Source organism: Trichechus manatus, unplaced genomic scaffold, assembly GCF_000243295.1.
Source record: "Trichechus manatus latirostris isolate Lorelei unplaced genomic scaffold, TriManLat1.0 scaffold00081, whole genome shotgun sequence".
Classification (NCBI taxonomy): Eukaryota; Metazoa; Chordata; class Mammalia; order Sirenia; family Trichechidae; genus Trichechus; species Trichechus manatus.
This window is the reverse complement of record NW_004444017.1, coordinates 9,413,983-9,424,444: the sequence shown is the minus strand read 5'-3', so window position 1 is coordinate 9,424,444 and position 10,462 is coordinate 9,413,983. Positions and strand designations below refer to the sequence as shown.

The following is a 10,462-nucleotide window of genomic DNA, read 5'->3' as shown; positions in this document are numbered from 1 at the left end:
CAGTTGTGCTGACTTCCCCTGTAGTGTGTGCTGTCCTTCCCTTCACCTAAGATAATTCTTGTGTACTATTTAGTTAGTGAATAACCCTCACCCTCCCTCCCCATCCTCGTAACCATCAAAGAATGTTTTCTTCTGTGTTTAAACCTTTTCTTGAGTTCTTATAATAGTGGTCTTATATAATATTTGTCCTTTTGTGACTAAATTCACTCAGCATAATGTCTTCCAGATTCCTCCGTGTTATGTTAAGTGGATTCATCGTTGCTCTTTATTGTTGCGTAGTATTCCATTGTGTGAATATACCATAATTTGTTTATCTATTCGTCCATTGATGGGCACCTACACTGTTTTCACCTTTTTGCTATTGTGAACAGTGCTGCAGTGAACATGGGTGTGCATATTATCTATTTGTGTGACGACTCCTATTTCTCTAGGATATATTCCAAGGAGTAAGATTGCTGGATTGTATGGTACTTCTAGCTTTTTAAGGAAGTGCCAGATCAATTTCCAAACTGATTGTACCATTCTACATTCCCACCAACAGTGTATAAGTGTTCCAGTCCCTCCACAACCTCTCCAACATTTATTATTTTGTGTTTTTTGGATTAACACTAGCCTTGTTGGGGTGAGATGATATCTCATTGTAATTTTGATCTGCATTTCTCTAATGGCTAATGATCGTGAGCATTTCTTCATGTGTCTGTTAGCCACCTGAATGTCTTCTTTGGTGAAGGGCCTGTTCACATCCTTTGTCCATTTTTTAATTGGGTTATTTGTCTTTTTGTTATTGAGCCTTTGCAGAATCTTGCAGATTTTCGAGATTAGACGCTGATTGGATTTGTCGCACTCAAAAAATTATTCCCAGTCTGTAGGTTGTCTTTTGACTCTTTTGGTGAAGTCTTTTGATGAGCATAAGTGTTTTATTTTTAGGAGCTTCCAGTTACCTAGTTTCTTTTCTGGTGTTTATGCATTGTTACTTATGGTTCGTATTCTGTTTATGTCATGTATTAGGGCTCCTAGCGTTGTTCCTATTTTTTCTTCCATGATCTTTATCGTTTTTGATTTTATATTTAGGTCTTTGATCCATTTTGAGTTAGTTTTTGTGCATGGTGTGAGGTATGGGTCTTGCTTCATTTTTTTGCAGATAGATATCCAGTTATGCCAGCACCATTTGTTAAAGAGACTGTCTTTTCCCCAATTAATGGACTTTGGGCCTTTGTCAAATATCAGCTGCTCAGAGGTGGATGAATTTATGTCTGGATTTTCAATTCTATTCCATTGGTCTATGTATCTGTTGTTGTACCAGTACCAGGCTATTTTGACTACAGTGGTGGTATAACAGGTTCTAAAATCAGGTAGTGTGAGGCCTCCCACTTTGTTCTTCTTGAGTAATGCTTTACTTATCCAGGGCCTCTTCCTTTTCCATATGAAGTTAGTGATTTGTTTCTCCATCTCATTAAAAAATGCCATTGGAATTTGGATCAGGATTGCATTGTATCTGTAGATCACTTTGGGTAGAATTGACATTTTCACAGTGTTGAGTCTTCCTATCCACGAGCAAGGTATGTTTTTCCACTATGCAGGTCTCTTTTGGTTTCTTGCAGTAGTGTCTTGTAGTTTTCTCTGTATAGGTCTTTTACATCTCTGGTTAGATTTATTCCTAAGTATTTTATCTTCTTGGGGGCTATTGAAAATGGTACTGATTTGCTGATTTCCTCTTTGAAGTTCTCTTTGTTGGTGTAGAGGAATCCAACTGATTTTTGCATGTTTATCTTGTATCCTGATACTTTGCTGAAATCTTCTATTAGTTCCAGTAGTTCCACTTTTACTTCTTTACATTTTGTAATTTTAACATGATTGCTTTGTTATTTGAAAGAAGTGAAATAAAAGACCTACAAGGAGAACCCTAGTTCTCCACAGTTCTATAAACAAGTCTCTTCACACTAGTCAAATAGTTGACCTTGCACAGACTGACACAGGCACACTCTAAGCATGAATAACTCAGCTTTGTATGCCATGGTAATCATATCCTTTTTTGGAATTTTTAATGCCATTTGTTTGACAACTTTGTTTTCTATCACAAAGCTTCCATAGACTTGACGACATGCAGACTCACACAACGGATGAGCACGGCTCAAGCAATGATCCTTTTGGAAAGGCATCTACTTCTTTGTGGGGAAAAGCAAGTATAAGTATCAAATTATGGAAAGGGTTTCATTAGAGCAGCCTCCTGAGTGATTAAAGGCTCAAAAAATGTTGTTATAAAAATCAATCAAGCTTGGAATTGATAAAAAAAAAAATTCTGAAAAGCTTTATGCTCATTAGCTGTCTACCGCGGTGAAATGAACATATGATTATGTGGCTTGCACCTGTCAGGCATATGATAGTAATCCCTAGAGCTGATCACCCTGGGAGAGTGTTATACTAATTATATAAAAAAAACAGCAAACAGGGTGAAACAACTCTTTGATAATACTGCTGCCATTGAAATGTCGCATATATTCACAATGTACTCAAGATTGTATATTTGGAGCATCATCCTTAGGAACTGGGTAATGATACCAAAAAAACAAACAAACAAACAAAAAAAACCCAAATCTGTTGCCTTCAAGTTGATTCCAACTCATAGTGACCCTGTAAGACAGGGTAGAACTGCCCTATAGGGCTTCCAAGACTGTATACCTTTATGGAAGCAGACTGCCATATCTTGTTCCCACGGAGATGCTGGTGGGTTCGAACTGCCGACCTTTTGGTTAGCAGCTGAGCGTGGGAAATGATAGGATGCCCTTAATACCAAAACACTCAAACTGAGTTCCTTTCAGAGCAGCATTCAAGAAGTCACGTATATCAGTTTCCAAATGTTTATAAGATATTCACAAGAATAGATTCATTAAAACTATTGTTCCCAACCTTCCCATACCCAACCCCTACTCCAAAACACCTGGGGAGTCTGGGACACATGGTAGTATTCCTCATAGGTAGCCATGGATTACCAGAAGGAGGGAATCAGAATCTGGTGTCAAATGGAAACGATTCCATCCTATTTCTACCATTTATTCCATGTGGAGGGACATCCAGCATTACATTTCTGGTCTTTCCATCTCCTCACTCACTTTTCTCTGGCTGAGCGTTACTTGATTGGGTATTGTGGGAAAAAGAATTTGGGCATGCATAGTTCTGCCCCTTCTTCTTGGGAGTGAACTGATTGCAAGATTGCTATTTCATGCAACAAATTTAAGAAAGAGGCCTGTCCCTCGAGGAGGAGACTGTTGTTGTTGGTAGTTGCTGTCGAGTTGATTGCAACTCATGACAAACGTATGTGTTACAGAGTAAAACTGCTCCATAAGGTTTTCTTGGCTGTAATCTGAACAGAAGCAGATTGCCAGGCCTATCTTCCGTAGTACTGCTAGGTGAGTTCAAACCGCCAACCTTTAGGTTAGCAGTTGAGGACAAATCATTTGCACCACCTTGGAACCTTGAGGAGACCTCTCCTGATCCCAATAATATTGTCGCTGGATTGGAAAATCTGTCTACCTTGGTATTTATTAGTAGGAAGACCACTTGCCAGTAGATGTAAACAATATCTACAGTATCAACTTTAAGACTCATAAAGGCAGGTATTTTTTAATCACAATCTGTTTTACTCTTTTGTTTTATTTCTCAAATGATTTAGAATCTGAGTAGGGAATGGGGTGCTGAGTATTGGGCATCCTCCGGTATCTCAGTATCTGGGAAGGAAAGGGAAATAATTCAAAAATCCTCCTGTGTAATCTAATCCCTGGAGGTATCCCAAAACACAATTGAGAATCACTTCTTAAAATGAATTCTTAAAAATTCCTTAATAGGTCTTTTTCCACTATTCTTTTAAAATTACAATTTATTACAAATAGTCATCTGACCCTCTTTAGTAGGAGGGCAGGGATTGTTCAAAGAGAGTGATTAAAAAAAATTATTATTTACCCAAAACATAAGGTTGGTATATTCTAGCACAGGATGAGTGAGGGTTCCCATTTTGCTACAAGTCATATTTTCAATTTACTTCTCTGGGGTAGCTGGTAATAGAAACATCACCATATCTCTTATTGGCAAGTCTATAACTGCAAAAATTAGAGAGCTCTGAAGTTCAAAGTCAAGCTAATTCAAAATAAATGAGTGCTCTTTCTAGTCATATGCAAGTGAATTAATCTACTCACAAATATTTATTGGAAGCTTATAATACTCCTTTATATCTGTTAGTGGTGTTACCATTCCCTAATGCTCAATCATATTTCAAATGGTGGAATCAACTTTGATCCCTCCCTCTGTTTCACTTTCCATCTCCAAAGGGTGACCAAGTTTTTTTCTTTTTCTTTCCAATTTTAAATAACAGTTAACTAGCTAAAATTTAGATAACTCCCTTTAATCTATCCTTTTCCAATCAGACTTACACTCTATTGACAGTCAAACTAATTTATTTTAATTTTCACATTCTTTCTCTATTAACTCTGCCATTTTCTCTTAAAAAGCATCTCTGAAGAAGGGCAATTTCCTTTTGTTCTAACTCTACCACACTGTTTCTCTACTACCACACCAAGTGTATGTACAGGGACTCTGCCTTATCCATCCTGTCTTTCTCCGACAACTAAGAATCTCTGGTAAATTTTAAGTGTTCAACATATGTTTGCTGAATACACTAGCATGCAAATTCCAACTATTTTTAATAAAAACCTTTACTTTTTCATTATCTTCCAACTCATCCGTTTTGTTAGTGTACTGAAACACTATCATTCAAGACACTAGTAGTATTAATTAAAAAAAAAAAAAATTTCATTTTTACTCCTTTTTTTCTCTCTTCAGTAAACCAAAACCAAAAACTCGTTGCTGTCAAGTCGATTCCAACTCATACAATAGAGTAGAACTATATGACAGAGTAGAACTGTCCCATAGGGTTTCCAAAGAACAGCTGGTAGATTCGAACTGCTGACCTTTTGGTTAGCAGCCCAGCTCTTAACCACTGCACCACCAGTGCTCGATCTCTTCAACGTGTTGTTGCCATTAGGTGCTGTCGAGTCGGTTCCGACTCATAGTGACTCTATAGGACAAAGGAGAACTGCCCCATAGGGTTTCCAAGGAGTGGCTGGTGGATCTGAACTGCCAACTCTTGGTTATCAGCCAAGCTCTTAATCACTGAACCACCAGGGCTCCATCTCTTCAATAGGTACCTTAAAAAATTTTAAGGTTTTTGTATTACAAATTTTGAGAAATTCTATCCAATCTAATAACTTTCTAAAAAAAAAAAATCTTCAAACTTTTAATTCATTTAAAAATTTTACCTCTATTAAATTTTATTCATGGTAACAATTGTAAAAGATACATACAGGGAATGATTTTTTATTACACATTTAAAATAAAGGGGCAGAAATTGGGCACAGATTTAGAAGCCCTCAATCTAGTTTTCTTACAGGGTTGAGTCAGAATCAACACGACGGCAGCGAGTTTTTTCTTAGTAAAATGGCTGCCTGAGAGATGCTATTTGGTGCAGGAATATAGAAAATTATGAGACATTTTGAAGATTTATGAGGACAATAAGGAACTCTGGTGGCCCAACAGTTAAGCTCTTAGCTGCTAACCAAAACATTGGCAGTTCAAACTCACCTTGCATCACCAAGGTAGAAAGGACTGGCAATCTGCTTCTGTGAAGATTACAGCCAATAAAATCCTATGGGGGCAGTTCTACTTTGTCACACGGAGTTGCTGTGAATCAGAATTGACTCAGGAACACCCAACAGCAACAACAACATGAGGATAACAGATAGAACATTTGAATGTGAACTGTCCTAAAAATACAGGATGTTTGGTTGACCTATTTATATGGTAAAGTGGAAATGAGTCTTTCTCAAGATCTCTCAGGGAACTAGAAATCTTTGTGCCAACATTGAGATTAATGTGTCTCCTTCAGAATTACAAGGATGATATAATGTTTAAAAACCTTACCTTAACTGATGAGTCATATAAGACTTTTTCTGAAAGAGGTGGCCTTTCCAATCCTTGATAAAGTTCTTTTGGGAATTCTTCAATGCAAGATGAAGAATACATTTGTAAGAATTTTTTCAGGAAAAAATGCATTTCTCTTTGGCGCAAAATCAGTCCAGAGTTGAAAAGGGAGGTGTACAGTGTATCATCTGGCAAAGAAATTTCAGATCCTGGCTTTGTAGATGCTTAAGGAAGAAAAATACCTTAATTTAGTCATCTTAGATAACAGAATGGTCTCGGTTTTGTTGGTATTTGCTCACCAACCACTTTCCCTCTTTATCCCTGCCTCAGTTAGTGGCTACCAATGGCCTTCTTCCATTTTAGAGTTTACAGACTAATGGAATTGCTTCTTGCCTTAGGAAGGAAAGAAAATCTCAGAGCTTGGGAGGATATTGCTTCAGGCTCAGAATCTACATTTGGTCTAGCTGTCTTATTTCCAGCCCCCACCCCCACCCCCAAACAGACCCAAGAAAAGAATTTGGGTGAAGGTAGTTTATTTGAAAAGTGATCTTAGAAGCACAACTGAGAGAATGGGCAAAGCGTGACAGGAAAGAGAAAAGAACCAGTGAGAAGAAGGGCTCAATCCCAGTGGGTTTCTTTTTTAAATACCATGTAAAATTGTCTCACTGAGGGATAGACAAGGAAGACGGAATGTTCATCTACCAACTCCCTATGTCATTACTCAAAGGTTACTCTTGGGTGTGTGGAATTCTTGGCACTTCTAGGCTGTCCTACCTGCAGGCCTGGAAAGCCACAGTGGCTTCTGAGAAAGGCTCACAGGCAGAAAAATAGAAAAACATGAGTAACTGAGGTGGGAAGTGCCAGCAGATGAATTCAGAGATAAGCAGATCTGATATGGGGCAGGGCATCAACAGCATCTGCTAAACTGGCTCATGTTCACCTTCTTAGCTACTGAGCTTCCCATACTCTTGCCCCATCACAATGCATCTCTTACCCTTGACTCCTTTCTGAGTGTTTGATTATTCCACTGACAACTCCTGATATCTATGCCTAGTCATGCTATGACTCAGTTTATTTGCTTTGCTAGCTTTTGTATCACTGGGCCCTGGCATGGGTCAAACTCTCTTGTCCGAGCGTTTGTACTGGTGAGCAACCCTGGATCCACAGTTTCATAGGCACAAGGCGGACTGATGTGAAGTAAATTATACTAGTTTTCTGGATATTCTTTACCCAACATCAATGATTTAAAACTCTGTGGAGTTAAATTTCCCATGTGAAGTCATGCATTTCTCCTTTTTTTAATATAACGACACTGGTACACTCTCTTTAAAGCCAAAATTTCATCTTGTTCATTTTATAAGCTGTCATATTGTGATCTCTCTGGTTTTTAATTGTTTTGAGCTATGGATCACTCTGGCAGTCTTTTGAAGCCTCTAGATGCCCCCTTATAACAATGTTTTAAACACATGAAATAAAATATGTAGAATTTCAAATGAAACAAATTACACTGAAATAATGTTCTATCCAAACATCCATGTATCCCCGGTTAAGAACTCTTGAATTTTTCATCTTCTGCTGAAAGTTCATTCAGAAAGGTGTCTTACACATGACTTAAGGAATACATCCTTTCTCAATCCATTAAAACCTACCTAACAGTTTGCTCATATTATTAATTCTTTGCAAATGAATATAGTAGCGAATTAGAAGGATCCATGTAATATCAACTTTGGTCTGAGTCTTTTTTTTTGCATCTATATTGTCACAAATATCATCATATTGCTGTGAACATGCACGGCCAGTCTGGAAGGCAACTTGGTAGTTATCTGAAAGTAAAAAAAAGAAGTTTATAATACATATGCTATGCATTCCTTGAAAAATAACTATACATAAACAAACAAACAAAAAGCACAACTCATAAAGGAAAAGATTGACACATTGGACTATATTAGATTATTTTTTTTGTACCATAAAAGACACCAAACACAAAGTTAAAAGATAAACCCTAGACTGAGAGAAGATATTAACAACACATATGAATGGCAAAGTATTATTTTTCCTAATATGTATAAAGACCTCCCACAAATCAATAAGAAAAAGTCAAACAATCCAATAGAAAAGTGGGCAGAGAATTTCAACAAGCAGTTCATAGGAAAAGAAACTCAAAAGGCCTAAGTTTTTAGTGACACTGACAACGAGGGAAATGCAACTTGAAATGGAATACTATTTCATATCCTTCAGGAATTGACAGAGACTAAAATCCAAAAATAATAAATACTGGTAATAATGTGAAGAAAATGGAATTCTCATACAGTGCTTGTGAGAGCAACCTCTTAGGAAAGCATTTGGCAGGAACTAATAAAATTAAAAATGCAGATATTAACATATATGTACACCAGAAGTCCTGAACAAGATGTTCATGGAAATCTTATTATATGTATATATATATAAAGGAAACCTTATTATATATAATACATACAGAGAGGAAATTATATATATATATAGAAAACTTGGAAAAATAAACAGAGGTCTATTAATCTGATGATATTTTAAATGAATGAACTAGATCTAGAAAGGAGAAAGTATAGTAGGAGTCTCAGTCCAAATCCCAACTGCACTCTCATTAGTTTTATGACCTTGAATTTTTCTGTGCCTTGGGCCTCTCTGGGCTTTTGCTTTTCTGAGTCTTAATTTTCTCACCTTTAAAACGGGCATGTGAAGGGTGGTTATGAATAGGTATGAAAACACATGCTGAGTTAATAGTCAGGTTTCAGATGATACATAGACTAAGATACCATTTATATTAACTTGAAAGCACTCATTTGAAACAACACTCTGCATTGTTTATATGTTTATATGTGTGTATATATATGTGTGTGTACATGTGTGTATGTATGTGTAATATGTATATATAAATATATTATGGATGAGATAGTAATTGCCGCTGGAAAGAAAAGGAGGGGAGATGAATAGGATCTTCTATGGTTAACGGTATATTTGTGTGTGTTCTTTTTTTTTTAAATAATAAAGTGGATTCTTGTATACCCACTACCCAGCTCAGCAAACAAAATATTTCCAGTATGGGGTGGAGACAAGATGGCGGACTAGTGAGACGCACTAAGCACCCCACTGCAACAAAGACCTGAAAAAACAAGTAAAACAGATACAGATGTCAATCCTGGAACCCTAAATCTTAAATGAAGCGATAAAGTATTAGATTGGACATCACTGAGGAAAAGAAAAACTGATAGAAAAACGGGAAAGGAACAGAGATATGGAGTGGACATTCCCAGACAAACAGCATGACTCAGTGTGGCCAGCTTGGAATAAAACCAACAACTGTGTATGCAGAAAGGCATGTCCACGGAATTCTCAATAGGAGATAGAGGTATGGCATAGACTCACCCAGGGCTAAGTAAGACCACTTTTGCAGGCTACAATTCAAGGAGCAGCCCAGACTCTTCCACCCAGTAACCACATGAGTACACTCCTACAACCCCCAACCCTCTGCTGAACTGTGCCAGGAACCACAGTACCAACCCACCTTATTGCCCTCCTCCATCTATCCCCCTCTGCCCCTCCTGCCACCTGCTACAGTCCCAAGGAGATCTGGTCCAGACCACACGCCCTTTCCTGCCAGCTCCAGATGCCTCTTTGCACCCGCAGGACAAGGTTTTAGGAACAAATCTGGAACAAAGGGAGACAGAATCAGTGAGATTGAAGACAAACCCATGGTTGCCACTTTGAAGAAAAATCAGAGAAAAGAATGAAGAAAACCTAAGAACTACGTGAGATATAATCAATAGCAAAAATCTGTGTGTGATCAGCATTCCAGAACAGGGGAAGAAAATGGAAAACGCAGAGAGGATCAGTGAAGATTTGCTGACAGAAAACTTCCCTAATATCATGAAAGATAAAAAGCCAACCATCCAAGAGGCTCAACTAAACCCAGTAGGATAGATCCCAAAAGAAAATCACCAAGACATATAATCACACTTGCCAAAACCAAAGACAAAGAAAGAATCCTGAGAGCAGCTTGAGAAAAACGAAAAGTCACATAAAAGGGGAAACAATAAGATTAAGCTCTGATTACCTGGCAAAAACCATGTAGGAAAGAAGGCAATGGGGTGATACACATAAAACTGTGAAAGGAAAAAACTGCCAACCAAGAATAATATACCCTGCAAAACTCTCCCAAATACAATGGTGAAATTACGACAGTCCCAGATAAACAGAAACTAAGGGAATTTGTAAAAACCAAACCAAACTTACAAGAATTATTAAAGTGAGTCCTTCAGTTACAGAACAAACAACATCAGACAACAACTTGAATCTAACAAACAGGTTGGTGTCAGCCAAATACTGACCAAGGTAATGAACCCTCGAGGATAAAACAAAACCAAAAGATTCAAAACAGGGAACTAGAGACGTTACTGTGTAAATGACAACAAGGTCAGAACAAAAAAAGGGGGAATATATGGTGTAGGTATAAAAC

At 37.6% G+C, this 10,462-nt stretch overlaps 1 pseudogene; it reads right to left on the bottom strand.

Moving 5' to 3' along the window:
• The window catches only part of LOC101357901 (F-box/WD repeat-containing protein 12-like), a 14,243-nt pseudogene extending 4,543 nt beyond the window's left edge, over positions 1 to 9,700 (bottom strand).
• Between the last annotated feature and the right edge of the window lie 762 nt (positions 9,701 to 10,462).